The sequence below is a fragment of the Ursus arctos genome, unplaced genomic scaffold (genome assembly GCF_023065955.2).
Source record: "Ursus arctos isolate Adak ecotype North America unplaced genomic scaffold, UrsArc2.0 scaffold_17, whole genome shotgun sequence".
Lineage (NCBI taxonomy): Eukaryota > Metazoa > Chordata > Mammalia > Carnivora > Ursidae > Ursus > Ursus arctos.
Genome location: NW_026622841.1, coordinates 28,709,318 through 28,734,047, shown reverse-complemented (window position 1 = coordinate 28,734,047; position 24,730 = coordinate 28,709,318). Strand labels below are relative to the sequence as shown.

At 35.7% G+C, this 24,730-nt stretch overlaps 1 pseudogene; it reads right to left on the bottom strand.

Annotated features, from left to right (window-relative positions):
- Positions 1-379: 379 nt before the first annotated feature.
- On the bottom strand, positions 380-624 carry LOC113253147 (COX assembly mitochondrial protein 2 homolog; annotated as a pseudogene).
- Positions 625-24,730: the final 24,106 nt, after the last annotated feature.

The following is a 24,730-nucleotide window of genomic DNA, read 5'->3' as shown; positions in this document are numbered from 1 at the left end:
TGATACATGCTTACAACATGAATGAACCTTGAAAACATTATACTAAGTTAAAGAAACCAAAGACTACATATTATATGATGCTATTTACATAAAATTGTCTAAAATAAGCAAATCTATAGAGACACAAAGTAGAACCGTGGTTGTCTAAGCCTAGGTGGTTTGGGGGAAACAGGCAATAACTACTAATGTGTCTGGGTTTCTTTTTGGGTGATGATATTTTAAAATTGATCACACTGAGGTTTGCACAGTTCCAAATACACTACAAATCATCGAATGTGAACTTCAGATGAGTGAATTGTTATGAAATATGAATTTTATCTCAATTTTATCTCTATTACTATGGCACAAGGGATTTTATTTTTCGAGGTATGCCTGTTATTTATTTTTCAGATTCCTCTATGGGATTAAAAAGACTTTTACATGTTGCACTGCCATGCTCTCTGCTCTTGGGTCTTCTTTTCCATGTACTTATTCTTCAAGCAGTTTTTCATCTTCCGATCAAGATCATTGCAATGACCCCAAAATTTCAGAATGCTGTGATTTTTGTGACTTTTCTTAAGCAAGTTAGTTAATCAAGACATTGCATTCTTCAGTGTCCAAGTGTGGAAGTAAGTCAGGATGCATCTTTAGGAGGTGATGGAACACAGCAGAGCAACCTGAGTCATGGCCACACCAGGAGGGCTGAAGTGACAATCACCAGTGAAGACTCCCCATTCAAAGGCCGGCCTGGGCACTGGGGCCAGGCCAGCTGCAAGTGGCAAAGGCTCCCACCCCTCCACAGCTCACCCCACTTGGCTCTGGCAGAGGAATTTTATAGAACACTTTCACATGCAATGTATTCCTAGATTCTTCTAATTCTTACCTCACTGGTGAGGCTTCCCTGGGCTCCCTATTTAAATATAGTACCTCCCACATCCTGTTCCTTACCTTGCTTTCTTTTATTTTGCTTCAAACACTTGTCATAGTTCATTGAATCCAAGAGATTATTCATTGTAAGACATATTCTGGTATTAGAAAGCTTAGATATGGGGTGCCTAGGTGGCTCACTCGGTTAAGGGGCTGACTCTTGGATTTGGCTCAGGTGAGGATCTCAGGGTTCTGGGATTCAGCCCTGCATGGGGCTCCATGCTAGTGCAGTCTGCTAAAGTTTCTCTCTCCCTCTCCCTCCTTCTCCTGGCCTGCCTCATGTGCCCACTCTCTCTCTCTCTCTCTCAAATAAATACATCTTGAAAAGAAAAAAAGCTTAAATATGTCTTAGATTTGCTAAATTACAGTGTGTGTTTATATTTGTGTGTGTGTATAAATTGGATTATATATAAATTGGATACTCATTGGTAGTATAGTTACTCAAATAATTTATTTTTGTTTGTCTCCTTCAACTTCACCAGGAACATTGCTAAATTCATCAGTCTAACTTCTTGGCCAAGAACAGTGCCCGGCATATAATAGGTTCTCAGTTGAGTATCTGTCGACTGAGTGAATGAATGGCCCTAGGTGAGACAGTTTACCATCCTTAATGTAGTATACTTATTGTCCTATAGGAACAACTTAGAATAGACTGCAGGTGGAGGGCAGTAACTTGGCAATATTTATGCTTGAATCCTCTGATAAATTATCTCCCAGTTTGTACAGCTACTGGTTAAGGAAGTCAGAACACAAACACAGATCCTGTTATAAAAAGTTATATGAACTTTCCTTTACACCATAGCCAGTACAGTGAGTAAATCTTCAGCAAAACTGATTAGCTTTGAAGTTCAAGATCTCCCAAGTTAGTGCCCTTTGGCCTCCAGGAATCTTATTCTTATTCACTCAGGATACTTTAAACGCATGGAAAGTGATAACACATGCACATCTGTGCATGCGTGTGTGTGTGTGTGTGTGTGTGTGTGTGTGTGTGTGATGGAGAGTAGTTCAGCTTTATGATAGATCACTTGTCTTTACAGAGAAACTCTCTTCTCCAGAGAAACTCATTACTACTATGATGTTAGAAATGCAGTACCTGGGGGCGCCTGCGTGGCTCAGTCAAATGAGGGTCTGACTGTTGGTTTCAGCTCAGGTTGTGATGGCAGGGTCATGAGATGGAGCCAGGCATCTGGCTCCATGCTCAATGGGGAGTCTCCTTGAGGTTCTCTCCCCCTCTCTATTTCTCTCTAAAATAGATAAATAGATAAATCTAAGAAAGAAAGAAAGAAAGAAAGAGAAAGAAAGAAAGAAAAAGAAAGAAATGCAGCAGATGAAGCTTTTGGTCTCATCTTATTCCTTTCATCTCCAAATAGGTCCCATGTTAAAAGTGAAATTAAAAAGGGCAAGATTTTAAATTAAAACATTTAGTGTCAGTGTAGGAGGTATATTTATGAGGAGATTTTAGTGATATTTCTGGCTTTCCTGAAATAACACCATATAGGCAAAAACAAGTGCAGAATATCAAAGTTAAGACTGTTTTGATATGTAAACTTGACTGTTGGCTTTCTTTTTTTTTGCTTCATTACAAGAATGGAATCCAAGTAATTCCTTCCAGTGCTCTCTGTCCTTGAGCTATTTGTTAATTATTCAGACCCTGGATTCAGTGGGTTCAATAAAATCCACTGAAGTACACAAGGAAATTAGTTTTTCAGGAAAGAAAAAAAGTAGACAAAGAGTTTAAGGAGAAACAGAATGAAAAGGCAATCATGGAAGAGATACATTGAAAAGGAAATTGTGCCTTTCCTTTGTTAGGGTCCTTGAGCTGACTGTTGAGCAGATGTGCATGTTTCATGCTATAAGACCTCCCTTAAACCTTTCTAGTTTTCCCATATAGACAATAATATACTCTTTTGTAGACACTCACCTAGGACACTTGCAACTAAAGGAAAGGGGCTGTGGCACTGAATACCTAGAAGAGTGAGGAAGGAGAAGAGGGAAAGAACTTTCTGCACATGTATATTAGTGCTGAACTAAAAACAGTTTTGATATTTAGTGAAATTTGGAGTTAAATAGTGGCATACTCCTCATAAAACCCATATTTCTTGGGGCACCTGGGTGGCTCCGTCTTTAAGCGTCTGCCTTCGGCTCAGGTCATGATCCCAATGTCCTGGGATTGAGCCCCTGTTCAGCAGAAAGCCTGCTTCTCCCTCTCCCACTCCCCCTGCTTGAGTTTCCTCTCTCGCTCTCTCTCTGTCAAATACATAAATAAAATCTTTAAAAAACACAAAAACAAAAACAAAAAAACAAACAAAAGAACTCCCCATATTTCTTTGGCTCAAGGATGTCCTTGAAGCAGAGAGCAAAGTGGGACAAATTTTTCGATCAGCATCCGACATTTCAATAGTTATCTGAATTTCATAAAAAGCAGGTGTCCTAGTTTACTAGGGATGCCATAACACAATACCACAGTCTGGGTGGCCTAAAGGATGGAAATGTAATTTTTCAATAGTTCAGGAGGAAGAAGTCTAATATTAAGGTGTTGGCAGGTTTGGGTTCTTCTGAGGTCTTTCTCCTTGGCTTACAGGTGGCTGGTCTTCTTCCTACGTCCTCACAGGGTCTCTCTCTATACATGCATCCCTGGTATCTTTTTGTGTGTCTGAATTTCCTCTTCTTAAAGGATACTAGTCAGATTAGATGAGGGCCCACCCTAACAGCTGTATTTTAACTTAATTACCTCTTTAAAGGTCCTATCTCCTACCCACATTCTGAGGTGTTGGGCCTTCAACATAAGAATTTTGGAGGGACACAATTTAGCCCATACAGCTATACTCACAGTTACTGATTTCATGACATACTCCAACTTTGGAGTTGTCAAAAATTTCTCAAAAATTTTCCAAAATCTCAAATATCATATAATTCTATCTCCTCCTTCTCCTTCTTCTTCTTCTTCTTCTTCTTCTTCTTCTCCTTTTTTTTTTTTTGGCAATTCTATCTTCTTGAATCAAATCTACTGTAAGTCTGAATATAATTAATTTTAATGAATTTATATGTATATTATCTAGTTAACTTTCCCACCTTTTATATATAGGTGAAACCCAATGTTCCATTTATAATGAATCCCATTACCTAAGGTTAAAAAATTAAAAGCTACTAAATAATGCCAGAAATTTCTGACTCATTAATCTGGACTCTAATAAGCCTGTCAGTTTTTTCAATTGCTTTCATCATTTCAGCATGCTGAGAGTTCTGTTATCTAAGCTTCAATGAACCTATAGCAGAAAACAACTCATGAAGAGGTATCAGTGTATCCATGGTTCCTCTTGTTTTGAAACAAGGGGATTAATTCAAAAAATAAAATTGCCCTTTAATTTTCTTATGATACTAATATCTTCTATGATTAAAAACATGTACTTAACGTGTTAGCTTTTGAATTAGTATTTGTTTAACAAATATGATGACTCAGAATGGCAGAGGTATTTTAAAAATATACTGTTGATAATCCCTGCATTTGTTAATGTACAGGACATAAAACACTGGACCTCTCCTTGGATAGATTATAATAATCACACAATAAACAAAATCATGTAAAGTTAAATGTAATCAGTGTTATTTGTTCAGATTCAATAAATAATGCAAGGATAATTCAAGAAAGTGAAAAGTATACTTAATTAGGGAAAAAATCCATGATAAAGTAGAAATTAAGCTCTCATTAAATAGTCATATTTAATTGCAGAATAATTTTAGGACACAGAAAGCATGAGTTCAAACCTCTGATCTCTCAATTATTAATTATATAACTTCCACCAAGTTTCCCAAAATCTCTGATACTCGTTTTACTCCTCAAAAATAGGGATAATAACAAGATCTACCCAGTAAATGTGGTCTTCTTGAATTGTGCTCCTATGATTTAAATACTCAGAATCCTGTAAGTTTTGAGAATATGAGCACACGTTTTGGAAAAATTCCAAATACATTTGATTTTTCCCCACTATCCTTTAAAAGGAAGAAGGTAAAACCATTTTATCTTTTGTTTCTCAAAAAGACTTCAAATTACTATAGGGTATTGCAGGATGTTGACAATTGTTAAAACTAAGTACTGGGCACAGCAGTGTTCATTACACTATTTTTTCTATTTTTATTTGTTTAAAGGTAATAATAATAAAAATTTCTTAAAAAATCTTAATATTACTACTTAATTACATAATAATATGAAAGTCTATTTATCCAGTTTTACCATTGTATTCTAAGTAATGAAGCTATGGCATCCTTCATGTGTTTGGCTTTTTTTAAATTTCCTATAACCCTATCTTTGTAGACCTATAACTCAATAAATCAAAATTTATGATTTTCTTCTGTCTTCTGTATTTAAGTGACCTTTCTCTTTCTTCAAAATCTGATAGGCACATACTAAAATGATGGCCTCTACTCTGTTTTGATGATTCATCTAGTTCAACATTGTTCCTTACCTTTAAAGTATCTGTGTTCCATTTAAAGTAGACTGAAAAACAGATCACTGAATTTTTCAAGACAATTACTGTAAGAAGTATCTACTTTTGAAAAGTGTTTTTTCGAGTGGGAAAGAATTTTGTTTTACCATCATGTCCCTGATTCCCAAAAGCAGCAAGTTTGGGGAATAAAAAATGTAGTGCTTTATATATATGGACATATGTTTATATGCATATATGTATTTGCAGATGAGAGAAACCTTGGAGTAAGTTCTGCCCTCCACCTATTCATTTATTTGTTCATTCTTTTAACACCTCTATGTTGATAAGCACTGTCCTAGGCACTGGGAATTCAATAGTGAACAAAACACTAAATTCTCTGCCCAAGTATAACATGCTGGGAAGGAAGGAAGGAAGAAAAAATGATCAGAAAACAAATGGGTAAAATAAATGTCGTGTCAGGTGGTAATAGCACTATGGAGAAAATGAAAGCATTAAAACGGAAAAAGTGAGGAGAAAGAAAGTCCATTTTAAGTATGATAGTGAGAAAAGTGTCACTACTGAGGTGACATCTAAGTAGACACCTGAAAGATGTGAGGTTATGAATCACATGCACACAGCCAGGTAGGTGTCTGTTCCAGGTGGGACAAGCACATACGAGTTTCTGATAGAGAAGTGGCCTGATCAAGAAACAGGGAGGAGCTGATCATGACTGGAGCAGGGAGCAATGTGGGAAAATAAGTAGCAGGATTTGGGTTTCTTCTCCAAATCAGAGGGAAGCCTCTGGCTGCTTTTGAACAGAGGGATGTCTTATTCAGCTTTAGCTGAGGAGTACATTCCAAGGCAGAAGGAAGAAGCAGACAGATTATCAACACATGCCTAAAAAAGATTTTATTGAGGCATTCAAGGTGATTGGGCTGATTGAACGACTGGGGTGATTTGTATGTAGGTGTGGCTGAAAGTATGTTGGGATCTGCTGTTTGGCAAATACTATTTTGAGTTAAATGTCCTACAATATAGACTGTTTTAGTAAGTTTAAAAAAAGAAGGGAACATCCAAGATTTCAGGTTCTGGCTAACTCATGCTTAGCCTTCAGATGTCATCATAATAACTCCTACTCAGGTCTTCTCCACCACAGGGATGTAGATTCCCCAGTTATACTCTCCTAATGCATCTTTTCCTTTTTCCTTTATGGAATCTACTATAACTTATAATTATTTATGTTAGGGGACTAATATTTTGATTGATTTCCTCTTGTTTGAGTACCAGATCTCAGTGCCAGAACTCATATGTGGTGCCCATTTGTGGGAGATTCAATATTTTATAACAAATAAAATGTAAAAGCAAAATATCAAAGTAATATTCAGCTTCTCACATTAAAAAAAAAACTAGGTAAAGCAGTTGAGTATCAATTGAGGAAACTGTCCAGGTGGCCTTAATATCTCACATTTATCATATAAAGGGCTGGGCCTGTGCACAATGGAGAGAAGACCCCTCTCCAGAGGAGGATCTGGCAGCTGGACCGGCTCTATGCATCTGGAGAGTATCTCGGGGAAGTAAAAGAAAAGCTTGCTCTTTCCCAGCTTCACAGGCTGGAGAAAGGCCAGCAAAGACTCAAGAATGTGCTGAGGGCTTGCCCTGCTACCTGTTTGTGCCTCCGGGAGGAGGCTGTCACACGTAGACCTGGAGAGACACCATATCCAAGTGAATCTGACAACCTATCGTAACCAAGCAGAGAGAGGGCTTGACGTTTATTTCCACAGCTGTTTTTATTTCCTCTGTGGCATGGATGTAGGATTGAAAGACGGCTGGCCTCTCACAGGGCCTGGGATGCTGGTGCAAACTGCCTACTCAGTGGAGGCCAGAGGACCAAATGGAGGAAGGCAGTAAAGACTCATGAACATACTCAGTGAGAACAAGGAAATGTGTAACTCGCAAGGGGGAAGATGGTAAACGACTTCCTGGGGCACTGAGATGGGCATAAGAATGGACCACAGGTTCACCAGTTACAGACTTTAGCATCAGAACCCAGGAGGTTATAGGGGCACCTGGGTGGCTGAGTCGTTTAAATGTCTGACTTTGGCTCAGGGCATGATCTCAGGGTCCTGGGATCAAGCCCCACATAGGGCTCCCCACTGAACAAGGAGTCTGCTTGTCCCTCTCCCTCTGTTCCCCCCCCGCCATGCTTGCTTTCTCTCTCTCTCAAATAAATAAAATACAATTAAAACAAAACAAAACAAAAACAAAACAAAACAAAAAAACAAACCCAGCACAAGCCCTGGAACTCCTTTCATCCTACCCCACAGACACAAGTATGCCTGAACCACACACTCCTTCCCTCATTCCTGTAGATTTCATCTTAGGAGAGGGCAAAAAGAGGGCATTATCTGAGGGATGGAAAGTGTAATCCAACAAAGGATACTATTAAGTTAGTAGATCATAATGAACTTCATATTATATTGAACATTTAATTTTTCTAACAAGGCAGTGGGTGGGAAATGCAGGTGAAAAATCAGATACATTATAGACAAAATTTTAAAACTTACATTGTCTTTGCACATTCACACTGTAGATGAGGGAATTTCACTGTCCCACTCCATATGTTTATCTGTGTGATTAACTATTTAATATCTGTCTTCCCAGATAAGTTCCATGTGAGGAATATTATATTTACTGTGATATTCCCAGTGCATAAAATGCTCTCAAGAGGCACTGAATTATTTGATGAATGATGAATAAATAAATGGATGAATAATGGAGGAATTCATAAATTAATGAAGGCATGTGAAAGGAACTCTACATTATATTTTTGATACACATGTCTAAATGTTACTGGACTACAGTGGTGGCTAAGAACATGAAGAAGATTGTGGCAACACTGTCTGCTTTACCAGAGTGTAAGGAAGTGGCTTAGATACCAGGCACCAGAGAACAGCCACTCTGTACTCAAAACCACGTGCCCTCATGGGGCACCTTCTCAGACTGAGTGAGACAGCTGAGATCCAGCAAGGAAAAATGCCATAGGAGTTGCTACATTTAGCTGCTTTTGTTTCTCCACATTATTTTTTTATAATCCTTTACTAAGGGAGAATTAATAACAAAATGATTCACGACATTCTTTTTGTCAAAACGATGAGCAAAGGCGCTGGCTAAGCATCCTCACAATTTATCTGAAAATATTATTATTTCAGGGGGATTTTTTAAGTACCGATTCTCCAAAGAAATAGTTTCAGCAATTAATTCATGTTTTCTAAATTTAAAACACACGAATTAGATATTCATCATGGGCGAGAGAGGAAAATCTTCTAAGAAGCTAGTGGCTTCAAATATAACGGATAAATTAACTCTCAAAAAATCTCTTCGATTAATACATCATCCCATCATGTATATATTAAGTGACCGCATATGTTTTTGAATTCTATCACCTATTTTTACCTGACTGTGTACGGAACATGTACATGTTAGTTCTAAATATGGATTTTCTTGATATACATGTACTTACATCTATCAGCAAGAATTCATATAGAAATTATTCCAGGTCTACCCCAAGCCACATATTATGAAAGATACAGTAAGACAAAAAGATTTTGTCTCTATTATCAAAAGAATATATTCTTCTGGAGGAAACAGGCTCACATGCATTCTATAAACTAGAACATAATCAAGTACTAAAACTGAGCTGTTTCTACAGAAGTGGGAGAATCACTAGGAGCTGAGTCACTGGAGTAACTTCATGGAGGTGGTACTCAAAGTGAGCCTTGAAGGGCAGACTGCTTAAGACGAGGACATGGAAGAGGGGCAGACAATTCTAAGTATAAACAACTGAAATTTAATTTAAAATTTTTGGTTGTGGGCGCCTGGGTGGCTCAGTCAGTTAACCTTCTGCCTTCGGCTCAGATCATGATCCCAGGGTCCTGGGATAGAGCCCCACGATGGGCTCCCTGCTCAGTGGGGAGCCTGCTTCTTCCTCCTCTTCTACTCCCCTGTTCCTGTGTTCTCTCTAATTCATTATCTCAAATAAATAAAATCTTAAAAAATTTTTTTTGTTTGTTTGTTTGTTTAAGGACAGAGAATAACATTTCATATTGGAAGGGCAGAGCACTTGTACCCAAGAGAACCAGTGTGTGGTTGTGAACTGGCAGCTACCATTCTTTCAGCAGCATCACAAGATGTCTTCAGAAATTGAACAAGAAAAAAATTGACCATGGAAACACATTCCAATTTACACAGTAAAAATTAATTTGAGTTGATTTTAAAATCATCAATGTCATGCTCTCAGGCACTTAACAAGAAATACAGCTGCATTCTAGATTTCCCAAGCACAAACATCAGAAAGGACCCCTCTTTCCTTTATTGATAGCAAAACATACCAACACCAAGAAAGGACTAATTGTATAATTCCAATGCATAGAAAGCCATTAAATTCCCTGTAGACCACTGGAGTTTAAAGAATTCAAGTCAAGTAAGATGGTGCCAAAGGCAAGATTTAGTGATACTTTTGAAGTCTAAACATACTTTGTTGATTTCGGAACCCTAAATTACTAATAATATCTCACATGTGTATAGCAAGTCAAACTTCTTATAATAATCATTTAGCTTTTAACATTTATTCTTCTGTGCAAATCATTATTTCTATTTGACAGGCAAAAACACTCAGACACACAGATGTCAAATGATTTATTTAAGTTTAGATGGGGAATTTATAGTAGCACCCAACCTGGAACCTACATCATCTACTCATACTATACTGTTGTTATAGGTTGTCGGTTTTTTTTTTTTTTTCTCCTTTTTTCCCCCCTATCATGATGACTATGGTCCTTCTGGAGTTGCTTCTAGTGTTTTTCGTGATGCTTAATGGCTGGCTTTGTAGATTTTTTTTTTTTTTTTTGAGAAGTGTCTATCTCTATGGCAGATCCAGTGATATTCTGGTAAATGTTTAATAATGGACTCTCTGGGGGAAAAAATGTCAAATACTGATTTATAGCATTTGCCTATTTCTATGCACAAGTACTTTCCATCATGGCTAATACAAAACTACCAATGTAATGTCACTGAAATCACAGTTGTAAAGAAAGGCAATGTTTGCTGGCTCCAGTATGACATGGGTTGAAATATTCCTTACTTCTTGTGTCTTGTTAGTTCAGTTCTAGATAAGCTACTATGATTCACCAGGACTGAAAAACCTTATTATCTCCTCAAGCTTTCATTTCACCCAAGCCTCAGTACAAAGAATTTAGTTATGTTTAATTTATTATAATACTGTACACCTGGCTTCAAGCATACTAACTCTTCTTTTTTCCCTGATTAAAAAAGAAAACCAAGATTCCATTTAGAGCTCTCTTCCAACCTCATCACTATAGCCAACCCATTAGCAAATCCTACTAATTTCACGATCCAATTTTTTCTTTGAATTTATGTTCAATTACCATTTTGCTATTTCTAAGCTTTTACCATGATATCTTGTCAGTTCCGGCTGTTATAACAAAATACCATAGAACAAGTGGTTTAAAAAGCAGGCATTTATTTCTCATAGTTCTGGAAACTGGGAAGTCCAAAATCAAGATGCTGGCAGACTTGATTCCTGGTGAGAGCCCACTTTCTGGCCTGCAGCTTTCTCATTGTGTCCTCCCATGAGAAAGAAAAAACTGGTCTTTCTTCCTCTTCTTATAAGGAAGTCACTAATCTTATCATGGAGGTTCCACCCTCATGATCTCATGTAAACCTAATTATCTCCCAAAGGCCCTCCTCTAATTACCATCACTTTGGGGGTTAAGGTTTCCACATACAAATTTTGGGGACATAAATATTCAGATAACACATGGTGTACAGGGTCTTTCTTTGGCTTTTTCAGGTCTCCAGAATCACTGCTTACTAATCATGTCTCATACTTTACATTGTGATGCCAGTCTGGCTGTAATGACCCAACATATATTCATTTAGTTGCACTCCTTAGGGCTTATACTGCCTGGCACACACTCTGCACAGTTTTATGTCCTCTGCCTGTAGAAATACTCCTTTATCTTTAATATCTATCTCTGGTGGCAACTCCTCTAGAAAATCTTCCCTGAATGCAATCCTCTCATTGCTGGCCTAAGTGTTGTTCCATATTCTTATGCACACTTTGCAGATTCCTGACTTTAGAATATTACAAAGAATTAGATGTTTATAGGTCTCCTTTCCTTAATATTTCTTAAGCTCTTGAAGACAGACACAATAGAGTATTTGCTTTTATACTTATAAGACTAAGCACAGAATTTGGCATATGATAAACAGTGCCATTAAAGGATAAAGAAATATCTCAGCTTATGCATTAAAGTCAGAACACTTATATTAGAGAGCTATGAGATAGAAGCAATAACCTAAGAACTGGAAATTCCAGCTCGATCTGATCTTGATTGCAGCTTATTTTGCCTGCAGGTCCTAAAATATACCAGCCCATTTTCAGTATTTGTAAATTAATTTCGAAATGTGGATAAAGGAGAGGCAGCCTTAGGAAGTAGGAATGAACTGCTTTAATCTAGTATTTGAGTGCCTAGCTCAGGCCCTTGCAAAAAGCACTGAAGAGGATATGGCACTGCAACTTAAAAGTTACAGTTATATTGCAGAATTTCAGGAAAGAGCGTCACCTGACACCCTCTCAAGTTCATAAGTGTCTCAGACAAAAAACGAGACAAACCTTCCTACTCTTAAGAAGTGGTCTAACATAAGGCTAAAATTCCTTGACTGCCATTTATAAAAAATTCAATTTTAGATTAAAATACTAGTAGAAACAGAATTGGAAGGCCAAGGCAAACCTTGGGAGGACAAAAAGTAGCTAGCACAAAACCACCAGGAACTATCTGACCAGAAGGCCATCACTGTGGACAATATACCTAGCACTCCTCTATCTCTGCATTCACCCGGTATGAATTCTAACCTTCTCTTAGACTTTGTGTTACCAACTCCAGATTCAAAGTCTTGGGTAGAAACAAGTTACCCTATCCAACTTGTAAATCCATGATTTGGGGGTAAAGCATACTCATCTATCTTGATTCTCTCCTGATAGTTTGCAAAATATTGACTAAAAGATCAATACAATTAATAACATAACACTTTATAAAAATATAATGACTAAATATGATAGAAAAGTAAATAAAATCACTATGAATGAATAAATAAATGCGAGAAAAACAACAACAAAAAAGGGCAGGGGGCTACAAGGGACACTACAGTCTCTATGCCTGCAACTAGTCACAATGGCACCAGTATTTATGACTCCTGTCTTCCAATCCCATTTAATGACTCTTTGTTTTCAGCTAGCATCTCAGCTGATCAGGAGCACTTAACCAAGGGTATAACAAAAACTTTTATTTCTGAGGGATATAGTCTTGCCTATATTAGGCTGCTGAGTCTTCTATTGACTTAAATAAAACCTTTTTATCCAAGTATATAATACACAGAAAAATGCACATAAATGTGCACTTCAGTAGGTTTTCACAAACTAATAACACTATGAACCCAAACTGAGAATGAAAAATAGACTCAGAAGATCACCAGAAGTCCTAAGTTTCCTTTCAGTCATCACTACTTCCAAATATGCCCACACACCTAAGTAATAACTGTAGATTAGCTTTACCATTATTTCTTTAACCTTTACCACTAGGCCTTGGAATAGACCCCATTAAGTTCCACCCATAACTTCTCCCTGGCAACCCTGTGTTGCAGAAACCTATTTTTGCTTGACAGTAAAAATCAATCACCCCAACTGACACAATGCTTTCTTTTTCTCTCTCTTTGCCTAGGTGCATGACGAATACTAGAGCATGTTGGTAAGCATGAGATATTATACTTACCAGGTGCAAGTTAACTGCTTCTTCTGTTTTCTATTTATCAGACTAATGACCAAATGTTTGTCACCAGATGCTAGGGGCAATGCAATTTTGCTCTAGTAAAAAATTCGCTTTTGCTATTGGTATTTATCATGTAATCCATTGTTATTCTTCAATGTCACGTGTCTTTTGTATTTGGTCACATGAAGATGCAATGAGAATGTGTGGGAATTATCTCCCCTACATCTTACAGGTCTTAACAGTTGTATTCACCTCTGAGACTTCTCCAGGCACCTGAGAATTTACGACTTTGGTAGGAATGGAGTTCCAGTGGTTTGTGTTTTGCCACTTCTATAACCCCTCCTCCATGAAGTTGAAGACTTGGTTTAGTAAGCCTACTATTTGTTGTGAAGAGGAATTAGTGTTCTCAGGGCCAAGATGCTAAAAGTCCTGACATTTTTTATGATTTAATTTTTTCTTGTATCCTTTCAGCCTAGGAATCTTGTTAAAGGGTAGAAAAAAACTAGAATACAAATTTTGGTGGTGTTACATCGTCTTTTCTTAAAACTATATGGACTCTTCTCCCTTCAAGGAACTCTGGAATTGTGAACTAATTCAGATTGAGAAATAAGTTAGAAGCCCCCAAAATCAATAAGGGACTTTAGTGGGCTGCTCATTGTTTTGTTCCCAGTAACCCTCATAATCATATAATAGTCTCTAAATATACCTGCTTATTAGACAATTCTGATCCTTACACTCACTCTCCATATTAGCCAGGATACTCTGGAAAAACAGAACCAATAGGATCTATATCTATCTATCTATGTATCTATCTATAGAGAGATTTATTAAAGGAATTAACTCACATTATGGAAGCCAAGAAGTCCCACAATTTCCATCTACATGCTAGAGAAGAAGGAAAGATGATGGTGTAATTTAGTCTGAATCCAAAGGACTGACGACCAAGGGAGCTAATGGTGTTAATTCCCACTGTGATTCCAAAAGGCCTAAGAATTGGGGAGCCAAAGGCAAGAGTCAGGCTCTCAATCTGAATGCTCAAGAACCAGGGATGCCAATTTCTGAGGGCAGGAGAAGACAGAGGTCTCAGCTCAAATAAAGAGAGTAAATTTGCCCTTCCTCTGCCTTCTGTTCTATTCAGGCTCTCAACAGATTGGCTGATACTAACCTGCATTGGTGAGGGTTATCTTCTTCATGATTCAATAGCTCATCTCTTCCAGAAACACCCTCACAGATACACATGAAAATATTTTACCAGCAATCTGTACATCCTTTAGCCCAGTCAAGTTAACACATAAAATAAACCATCACAAGTAGAAATATTTATAAAAATCATTTTATGGTATTTTATAGTATTTTGTATTATTTAATTAGACAGTTGAGGAATTTGTTCTCTTTTTTTTCCTTCCAGCTATTTTCATTCAGAAGCACCGATTACCTTCAGCAGTAACTGAATTCCTCATATCCCTTATACGGTTCAAGGGACCAGCATCCAGAGCCTTGTCGCCAATGAACCTTTGATTCCATATGAATACAATTGATATTTCTGACACTCCTTTTCACACTACATATCTTGAGTTGCCAGATTCTCATTTTGAAAAAATTAATGGAATATTCACTCCCTTTTATCCGAGCTAGGCAAGAAGGCAAGTCTGAGGCTTTCTACATTTTCTTTACACGTCTGATGTCTATATGCCTTTCTCAGTACTGATTTCTGTATCTGTTAGGTTTCTTGGTTACAAGTGACAGGAACAAATCTGTTTATCTTAGAGGTCTGGGGGAGGATGAATAAAAGAGAAATACATTAAATCAAGTGGAAGGATAATGAGGGATCACAGAACTGAACAAAAGTTGAAAACTAGATTCGGACGAAGTTCAGAATCTAAGGTGATAGCTCTAGCAAGCTAAGAATAAAAAAGACAGCAACCTTATTTCAATATAAAGAATTTGGCCAAAATTCTTCCATTCTTTCAGCAGACCACTTTCAGACACAACACACTATCTTTTTTTTCCCCCCACAACACACTATCAATACCACTATTACTTTAAATGAACACTAAATATCTTTCAACTTTGTGTTATTTGTTCTGTATTCAAAGCCCTCTATAAGAGCATCGAAGGGGTAAGACTGAGTTATGTATTCATATTCTACCTGATAAGGTCAAGGACAGGGCAATTCTTTTCTTTTGGCTTTTGTAGAAGGAAATGAGACAATGTGGCCCAAATTAAAACACACAATGGCATATTCCACAACAATAATAAGTAGATGTGTATGATAGACAACCAAATATTACAAAGGCCCCCACAGAAAATAAAGAGATAAAGACAGTGTCTGGTACACAATAAGGGCTCATAGTTACTATTTTTGAACTGCTGGTGTGCAGAAAATAGGCCACAAAGATTAACTATGCTCAGAAGGGGAACAATCCAATTTTAAAAATAAGTTGTGGCTAACTCTACTTTTCAAGATCTTCCACCATCATGATCTGGTCTATTTCTCACTATGGCACTTGAAAAAAGTTGATAAACACTGAGGCTCTCCAAGCCACTGGGATTTAAACACATTCTAGAAATTTCATTATTATACATTTAGAATTTACTAATGAGATTAAAAGAGGAAAAGGAGGGGGACTTTGTTTTTTCCTTTCCTTTCCTTCTGTCTTACTCATAACAAAATACCATAGACCAGCTCACTTAAACAACAGAAATTTATTCTCTCACAGTTCTGGGGGATGGAAAGTCTAAGGTCATGGTGCTGACCAATTCAATTCCTGGCAAAAGCTCTATTCCTGGACTGCAGATTGCTGCCCACTTGCAATAGCCCTTACATGGTAAAAACAGTGTGTGCTCTCTGTATCTCTTATAAGAACACTAATCTTGTTGGTGTTTTCATTTAACTTTAATCACTGTCTTACTCCAAATACAGTCACACTATGGCTTAAGGCTTCAAAATATGAATTCTGCAGGGACAAAATTCAGACCATAGCATCTTCCCTTTACATTCCATATATGAATGCACTTCTCCCTATTTATCCTGCTAAGCATAACTGAAAGTCTAGAAAGTATACACAAAACAAATTAAGAAGACTCTGGAAATGTAGAATGAAGGCAGACTGGCCAGGACTTCGGGACCCAAGGAATGATATAATGCTGAGTTCCCTGAGTTTTCTTGTTGCTGCAAACATCTCAGATGTTTGAATTACCCGATAAAGATTTTAAAGCAGCCATCATATGTAACTCTTCAATGATCAAATATGAACATGCTGAAACAAAGAAAGGAAGTCTTAGCAAAGAAATAGAATATATAAAGAACTAAAAGGAAATTTAAAACTGAAAAATACAATAACTAAAATTAAAAAAAACAACAACACAAAACCCAAAAATCACTAAGGCAGCTCAACAGCATAATGAAGAGTATAGTAAAAATAATCAGTGAACTTGGAGATAGAACAATATAAATCTTAACTGAAAATAGACTAAATGAAAAAAAAAAAAACCTCAGGGAAGCCTTACGACTATTAATAAATGAAGTAACATTCATACTAATAGACTCCCAGAAGAAAAGGAGGGACTTAAAAAGAGTATTTGAAGAAATGATAGCTGAAAATTTCCTAAATGTGTTAAAACACATGCCTACAGAGTTAAAAAGCTGGATGAGCCCCTAATAGGACAAACTCAAAGAAATTCATGTCAACATACATTATGGTCAAACCTCTAGAAACTAAAGACTAAACACAATTCAAATCACAGGTGAGTCAGAAATCATTCTCATTTCTTGTCAGAAATCACTCAAGCCATAACGAAGTAACAATATTTTTCAAATGTTAAAAGAAATGCCAACCCCAACTTCGATATCTGGCAAAATGATCATTTAGTAATGAAGGGGGAAATAAATTCATTCTAGGAGAAGATAAATGGAAAGAGTTTGTTTATCCTGTAGACCTACCCTGAAAGAATCTATATAAGAACCTTTTCAACAACAACAATAAAGTACACAAAAAGGAATCTTGCAGTATAGAGAAGGAAAAAAGAAAATGGAAAAACAAAATTATAGGTAAACACAACAGACTTTCTTCTTGAGATTTCTAAACTATATTCAATGTTTAGTTCAAGTAAAAAGGATAACGTGGTCTCACATATGTAGAGAAATTGTTTACTTTTATGACAGTTACATTACAAATTGAGGAACAATTGACTTGATAAGTTGTATATGTGCGATGTAATACCTACAGCAACCACTATAAACGAGATACACAAAAAGATACACTTGAAACCTAAAGACAAATCAAAACAGAATTTAAAGAAATGGTTAGGTAGACTACAGGAAGTCAGGGAAAATAAAAGAGAGTTAAAAATATGAAACAATCATAAAAAACAAAGTAAAATGTTATGCTTAAACCCTAACATCAACAATTATATTATATATAAATGGTCAATATAAAAAAATAACATATGGCAATACTAAGTGTGTGTGTACCAAATAACATAACTATGTATTATGTAAAGCAGAAACTGACACAACTAAAAACAGAAATGCAGAAGTCCACAAATATACTATGAAAATTTAAACACCTGTCTCTTAACAACTGGTAGAACAACTAGCCAGAAGATCAACAAGGATATATAATTACTCAACAATGCAATCTATCAACAGGATCTACTCTACAATTAACAGTACACGTCATCCAACCACTACACAATACACATTTTTTTCAAGTGCCACAAAACTTTTAACAATCCAGGGCCATGAACAAGTCCCAACTAAAATTACTGAAATTATACACAGTATGTTCATTTACCACAGTGAAATCAGTATTAGAAAAACAAATCAAAATCAATAACAGAAAGATAAAAGGGAAATCTCATAAATTAAAAAATAGCAAAGTCTCATATCAATAATCAATGCCCCACCTTAAGAAAGTCATAAAAGAGGAAAAAAAATGCAAAGTAAGCAGAAAGAAGAAAATAAAGGTAAGAGCGGCAGTGAATTCAACAAAAGAAAATCAGTAAGACAAAAGGTGGTTTAAGAAAAAAGTTAATAAAATTGACAAACCACTAGGAACACTGACAAAGGAAAAAAATGCAAATGACCAACACTAGGAATGAAACAGAGATATTACTGTAGACACTACAGCTATCAAAAGGATAAGGGGAAATTCAAATAACTGTACATACATGGATTTTACCATTTAGATGAAAATGATCAAATCTTTAGACTGCAACTCACACAATTTGAAATAGATCATTTGAATAGCCCTAAAACTATTGAAGAAATTAAATTATATATGTATAGAATTTTATATTTATATATATATGTGTGTGTATAGATTAATGTGTATGTAGAGATAGATGTGCTTGCAAGAATGAGGAGAAAAAAAGATCTACCATACAATGCTAGTGATAATGTAAAATGGTACAGCTTTTCTGGAAAATAACTCATCAATTTCTTTAAAAAAACAGCAGCAGCAGCAACAATAACAACAACAAAAAAAACCCAGCAATTAAGCATTCTTAACATTCAAACCAGAAATAACACTCCTTTAACATTTATCACAGAGAAATGAAACCATATGGCTACAAGAAATCTTGTATTAGCATGTTCATGGCAGCTTTGTTTCAAATATCCCAAAACTAGAAACATGCAAAATGTCCATCAACAGATGAACGGCTAAACAACTTGTGGTACATCTATACCATGGGTACTACCAGGCAATAAAAATGAGTCAACTATTTACATATTGAACGGCTTGGATGGACCTAAAAGTATTTTGCTGGATAAGAATAGTACCAATCTCAAAAATTCATATATTGTGATTTCATTTACGTATTGTTCTTAAAATAACAAAATTATGGAAATAGAGGACATACTAGTAGTTAGCAGAGATTAGGAATGATTGGGGAGAAGAGAGTAGGTCTTATTGTGAAGTGTTAGTATGAGAAAAAAAAAACATATTTTGTGAGGATGGAGTAATTCTTTGATTGCAGTCGTGGCATCATCTACACACGTAAGGAAATGATTTAAACTCTACATACATGTTACACCAATGCCAATTTCCTGGTTTTGATATTGTACTCTAGTTAATGTAAGATTAATTAATAGGGGAAACTCAATGTAAGTTACACGGGACCTCTCTGTACTATTGTCACAAGTTTCTGTGAATCTAGAATTCTTTCAAAATAAAACTGTTTGAAAAATAAAGAGAGGAGTAGACAAGGTTGTCTTAGGTGTGTTCTAACGTAGGTATCAGTATTCACATAGCTTGGGATAAACTATTGCTTAAAAGATTAGTACACAGTTGCAAGCACAGGCTGTTAATAGATACCTGTGTTCCATGCACATGTGTTTGTGCAAAAACTGTCAAATTTTTGGCAGTTTCTTATAAAACTAAGCATATTCTTGATATAAAATACACACATACACACATACTTCCTTCATATAAAGTAAGCATCCTCTTACCATATAATTCACCAATTGTGTTTCTAGGTATTCATCTAACTGAGTTGAAAATGTATATTCATGTATAAACTTACACGTAAGTTTTCATAGCAGCTTTACTCCTAAATGCCAAAACTTGGAAGCAAATAAGGTGTCTGTTTTGGGCTCTGCTGTGTACCTTCAAAATTCGTATGTTGAAGCCCTAACCCTCAGTACCTCAGAATGTAACTATATTTGGAGATAGAACATTAAAAGAGGTGATAAATTTAAAAGAGATCATTAGAATGGGTCCTAATCCAATCTGAGTGGTATCCTTATAAAAAGAGAAAATCTGGAAACACAAAGAGACAACAAGGGATGTGTATGAACAAAGAAAGACAATGCAACAACACAGTGAGAAGATGGTTATCTGCAAGTCAAGGAGAGAGGCCAGAGAAGAAACCAAACCTTCCAACACCTTGATCTTAGATTTCTAGCTTTCAGAACCATAAGAAAATAAATTTCTGTTGCTTAAGCCATCCAGTCTGTGGTATTTTGTTATGGAAACCCTAACAAACTGTCTTTCAGGATGAATAAACCATAGTATATTCATGCAGTGGAGTATGAATCAGTGCTAAAAAAGAAATGAGCTATCAAGCCATGAAAAGACATTGAAGAACATTAAATAAATATTGCTAAGTGAAAGAATTCAATCTGAAAATACTATATACTGTATGATGCTACTTATATGATGTTCTCAATGAGGCAACACAAGAGACAGTAAGAAGATCAGAGGTTGTCGGGGGTTCAGAGAGAGGAAGAGAGATATTAATAAATGGAGCATAGGGTTTTTTTTAGGGCAGTGAAACTATTCTATATGCTGCTATAATGGTTGATATGTATCATTACACATGTCAAACTACAGAATGTACAACACAAAGAATGAACCCTAACGTGAACTATGGACATTAGTTAATAATATTAATATTGGCTCATTAATTGTAACAAACATACAAGTCTAATGCAAGATGCTAATAATAAGGGTAATGGGGAAAGGCAGGGGAGGGGTGTTTATGGGAACTCTGTACTTTCTGCTCAACCTTACTATAAACTTAAAATTGCTCAAAAAATAAAGTATATTCATTTAAAAAATGAATTTATATAAACTATCCTCTGCAAGATGCATTTACTAACACAGTACAGCTGAATGATTTTTTCTATGAAGAATAAACATAAAATTATATAATATCCTGCTTAAAAATTCACAGCTCCAGGAATTTAAATTAATTAAGCTCCTACAATAATTTTGAAGATATTTGTCCTTTCAAAGATACTTATTTTTGTTCCATTCTTTACCTTCATTTCCTTCCTCCCATCCTCCCATCCTCCCTTCCTTCCTTCCTTCCTCCCTCCCTCCCTCCCTTAAAAGGACATTTATCTCTCTCCAGGAACTTGTCATCATTCTTTTTTTTTTAAAGTATGTATGTATGTATGTATGTATGTATGTATGTATGATTTATTTAGAGCATGTATGAATTAGGGGAGGGCCAGAGGGGGAAAGAGAGGGAGAGAATCTCAAGCAGACTCTGTGCTGAGTATGGAGCCTCAAGTGGGGCTTGTGATCTCACAACTTTGAGATCATGACCTAAGCCAAAACCAAGAGTCAGAAGCTTAACCAACTGAGCCATGCAGGTGCTCCACTGTCACCACTTTTAACACAAATCTCACTCCTTGGCCAAGTTGCCAGGTGCTACTTTGATACTTAGTTTCTTTCCAGCTCTTTTCCACTGAGCTTCATGAGATACTCTCCTTTCTTTTAAGAAACTTTTCCCCCCTCTTCTTTTCTTCTCCTCTTTCTTTCCCCTTCCCCCCTTTCATCCTTTATCCCTTTTCTCATCTCTTCTCATCTTGTTCTCAACAAGAACAATAATATTCCTTTACTAGGATATGATTTTTGTTTAATAAACAGGGATAAGAGTGAAAGTAAAAATCTCTTGCAGAAAATAATTCTGTGAATGACTGTCTCTCTGATGGTTATCAGAGCATCTCCAGACAAGAGGAGAAAAATAAGTCTTTAAAAAAAGGCTTAGGAGGATAGCCATAGAGATAAAATATGCTCTGTTCACAATTTTACCCACAATTAGCATCATTCAAATACACAAATTCAACATACAGATCCCAAAACCCACATAAACATGAATGAGCAACGTGCATACACAAAATCACCTTTCACTCTATGAGACTATATTACAGTCTATATAAGAAATTTTTAAGATCGTGTATCCCATATGACATTTTAGAAATCTACTTACTAATTTATGTAGAAAGTCTGATATGTGAAAGCATTTTTTCTTGGGTCATAACAACTGATAGTTAATAAATCAGTTAACATTGGTGCAAGTATCCTTTTGATCAAACTGGAATTTTTAGCTGCATTTAATTAGCAGGTAAAGAGTATACAGATTATTCATTTCTGGCTGAAAAATTTGGCAGAAAATATATGTATTAGAAGCAGTCTATGAGTTATGATTATAGTGATACAGTGACTCTGCCTTTACTGCCTTTTGATAAATGGGAGTCACTCATATAATGTGTGACCATAATGTGATTGATTATGTAATTATTTTTAGAAATTCAGAAGACTAAAGGTGTAATGCATTAATCTAGTACATTCTTGAACAGTGTTTCTAGTGGTGGTCATAGGTTGTTCAAATCCAGACATATCTCTCCAATTCTTGTTTGTCAACAATGCTCACTCTTGCCAAACAGGAGGACAAAGTCATAGAAGAGATGATGCTAATGCGCTAGAGCTGAGAATTAATAAATACGTGACCATTAGTACTGAGATCCCTCCTACAGCACTAAAAGGTTTAGGGTATCAATTGCAGTATTCACATGTGAGGGTACATTAAGATCATCTGAAATTTAGTCACCTAAAATAGATGCATTAGTTAGGGGTGGGAAAAAGAGGGAGTTGAGATAGCCAACACCTTACTGAACTCTAAAATAAAATTCCAGGGACTATCATTCTGAACAAAAGAAGAAAGAATGCTCCGAAAAGTGAAAACATCCTAGTCCCAACATCAGAATCTGTGGAGGAAGTTATGGAAGAACGGTAGAATACCTGACCAACTGAAGGACAGTAAGAACTCTACATCAAAACATCAAACTGAATTCATTTAACCTCTCCGATATTTCTGTTTTAAATTTAGGGTTTTTTGGGGGCGCCTGGGTGGCTCACTCAGTTAAGCATCTGCCTTTGGCTCAGGTCATGATCTCAGGGTCTTGGGATCAAGCCCCACATTAGGCTCCCTGTTCAGCAAATAAATTAAATAAATAAATAAATAAATAAAATCGACCCCAAATAAATAAATAAATAAATGAAATCTTTTTAAAAAAATTTAGGGTTTTCTTCCCATGTTTCAGTAAAAATGAATAAATGAATGAATATAAAAATAAATCAATTTCAATTTCATTTAGATTGAAGTAATATATTTATGACAAATTTTTTTGGCATCATTTCTTTTCATGGTATTTTGTTATGAGGTATGGGAGAGGAAAATTTTTCTTGTGTATTTCAATAAAGAAAAAAAGTATAACATTCATTGTTTGCTCCATACAACATGATATTTGGAAATTATTATTAAGAAACTGAATTTCTCTCTAAAATTATTTTAACTATGCTTAAGGAAAATTTTACTTTAGTGTCTTTCTCTAAAATTATTTTTACTACGCCTAAAGAAACTTTTACTTTAGTGCCTTTCTCGTAGTGACGAAAACAGTTTATTGAAGTCTTAAAGTTACCTTTTCCCTCCCTTTAATAATAAGGCTTTTTCATAGTGTACAGAACTCTAATTTGGTTATTATTTTCTTTGGGCACTTTAAAGATAACATTCCATTGTCTTCTGACTTCAATGGCTTCTTTTAAAGAGCTTCTTTTAAGTCTAATCGTTGTTTACTTTCAGGGTGATAAACTACTCTAAATTTTCCTCTAGCTGCTTTTAATATATTTTTTGCCTTAAAAAAATTTTTTTAGGAAGGTTTGTTATGAATGTGGTTTTTCTTTTATTTATTATACTTAGAAATTTTCAACCATTGTCTCTTTAAAGTTTGTTTTAGCCTCATTTTTTCTTCATTCTTTCTGAAATTCTAAACATCTTTTAACTGTATCATCTATTTTCCCTTATCCTCTGTATTTCTTTCCTTTAGTGTCTCCATTTCTTACTGTTTTCTTTTTTCCTTTTCTCTGATCTCTCAATTCACTAAGTCTTTTAGTATAATTAGTGTGTAACTTCGGTTTTTGTTTTTCAGTTAGGTAACTGTTATTTAGTTCTTTTTATAAAATTTTCTAATTTTCTACCAAATTTTTTCCTGTCTTTCATCTAACTAAACATATTAGACATGCGTCTGATAACTATAACTTCTAGATCTCTCAAAGATTTGTATGCCTGTTGCTCTTGATTTTAAATCATGTTTCTTATTTTTTCATGAGTATGGTTATTTTCTTGTATGGTAGGTAGTGTACCTGAAAACAATGCAGAAATAAAAATACAGAAATAAATTAAAGTATTATGATGTCCCTTTACTCCAGAAAAGATGTTTGTTTGTTTTAGGAAAAAAGATAGGGGCACTTTAATACAATTTCAGGGATGGGAAGATGATTCACAGCTGATCTTCAATCCTTTCAATGGCTGTGTACTCTGGTTTACAATCTTTGCTAGGTTGAGCCTTTTAAAGACACAGAATGTGGTATTTTTACCAAGCCCCATCCTCCTTGGAAGGACATGTTTTGTCACCCTAACTCTAAGATTTTAGTAAAAGCTCTGATGAACATCTCAGCCTTTACCCAAATCCTCAAGATTTAGTAGGAAGCATCTAGTCCAAAAGAAATCCCAAATGCAGGCTATCTTCACTGTATCCCCTTCTTCTGGATGTTGACCTCTACTTGTCATTGTATTATCTTTATTTGATATATTCCATTATACATATTTGGTATTTTGAGTAGGTTTTCTTAATATCAATGGGAGTTTGGGGTTTAATAATCTCATTTTTTATTACCAGAGGTATGCAAATCTGAATATTCTATATTACTTTCCATGATTTATTTTTATGTTTCTAACCAATGCCAAATTCATTTTATT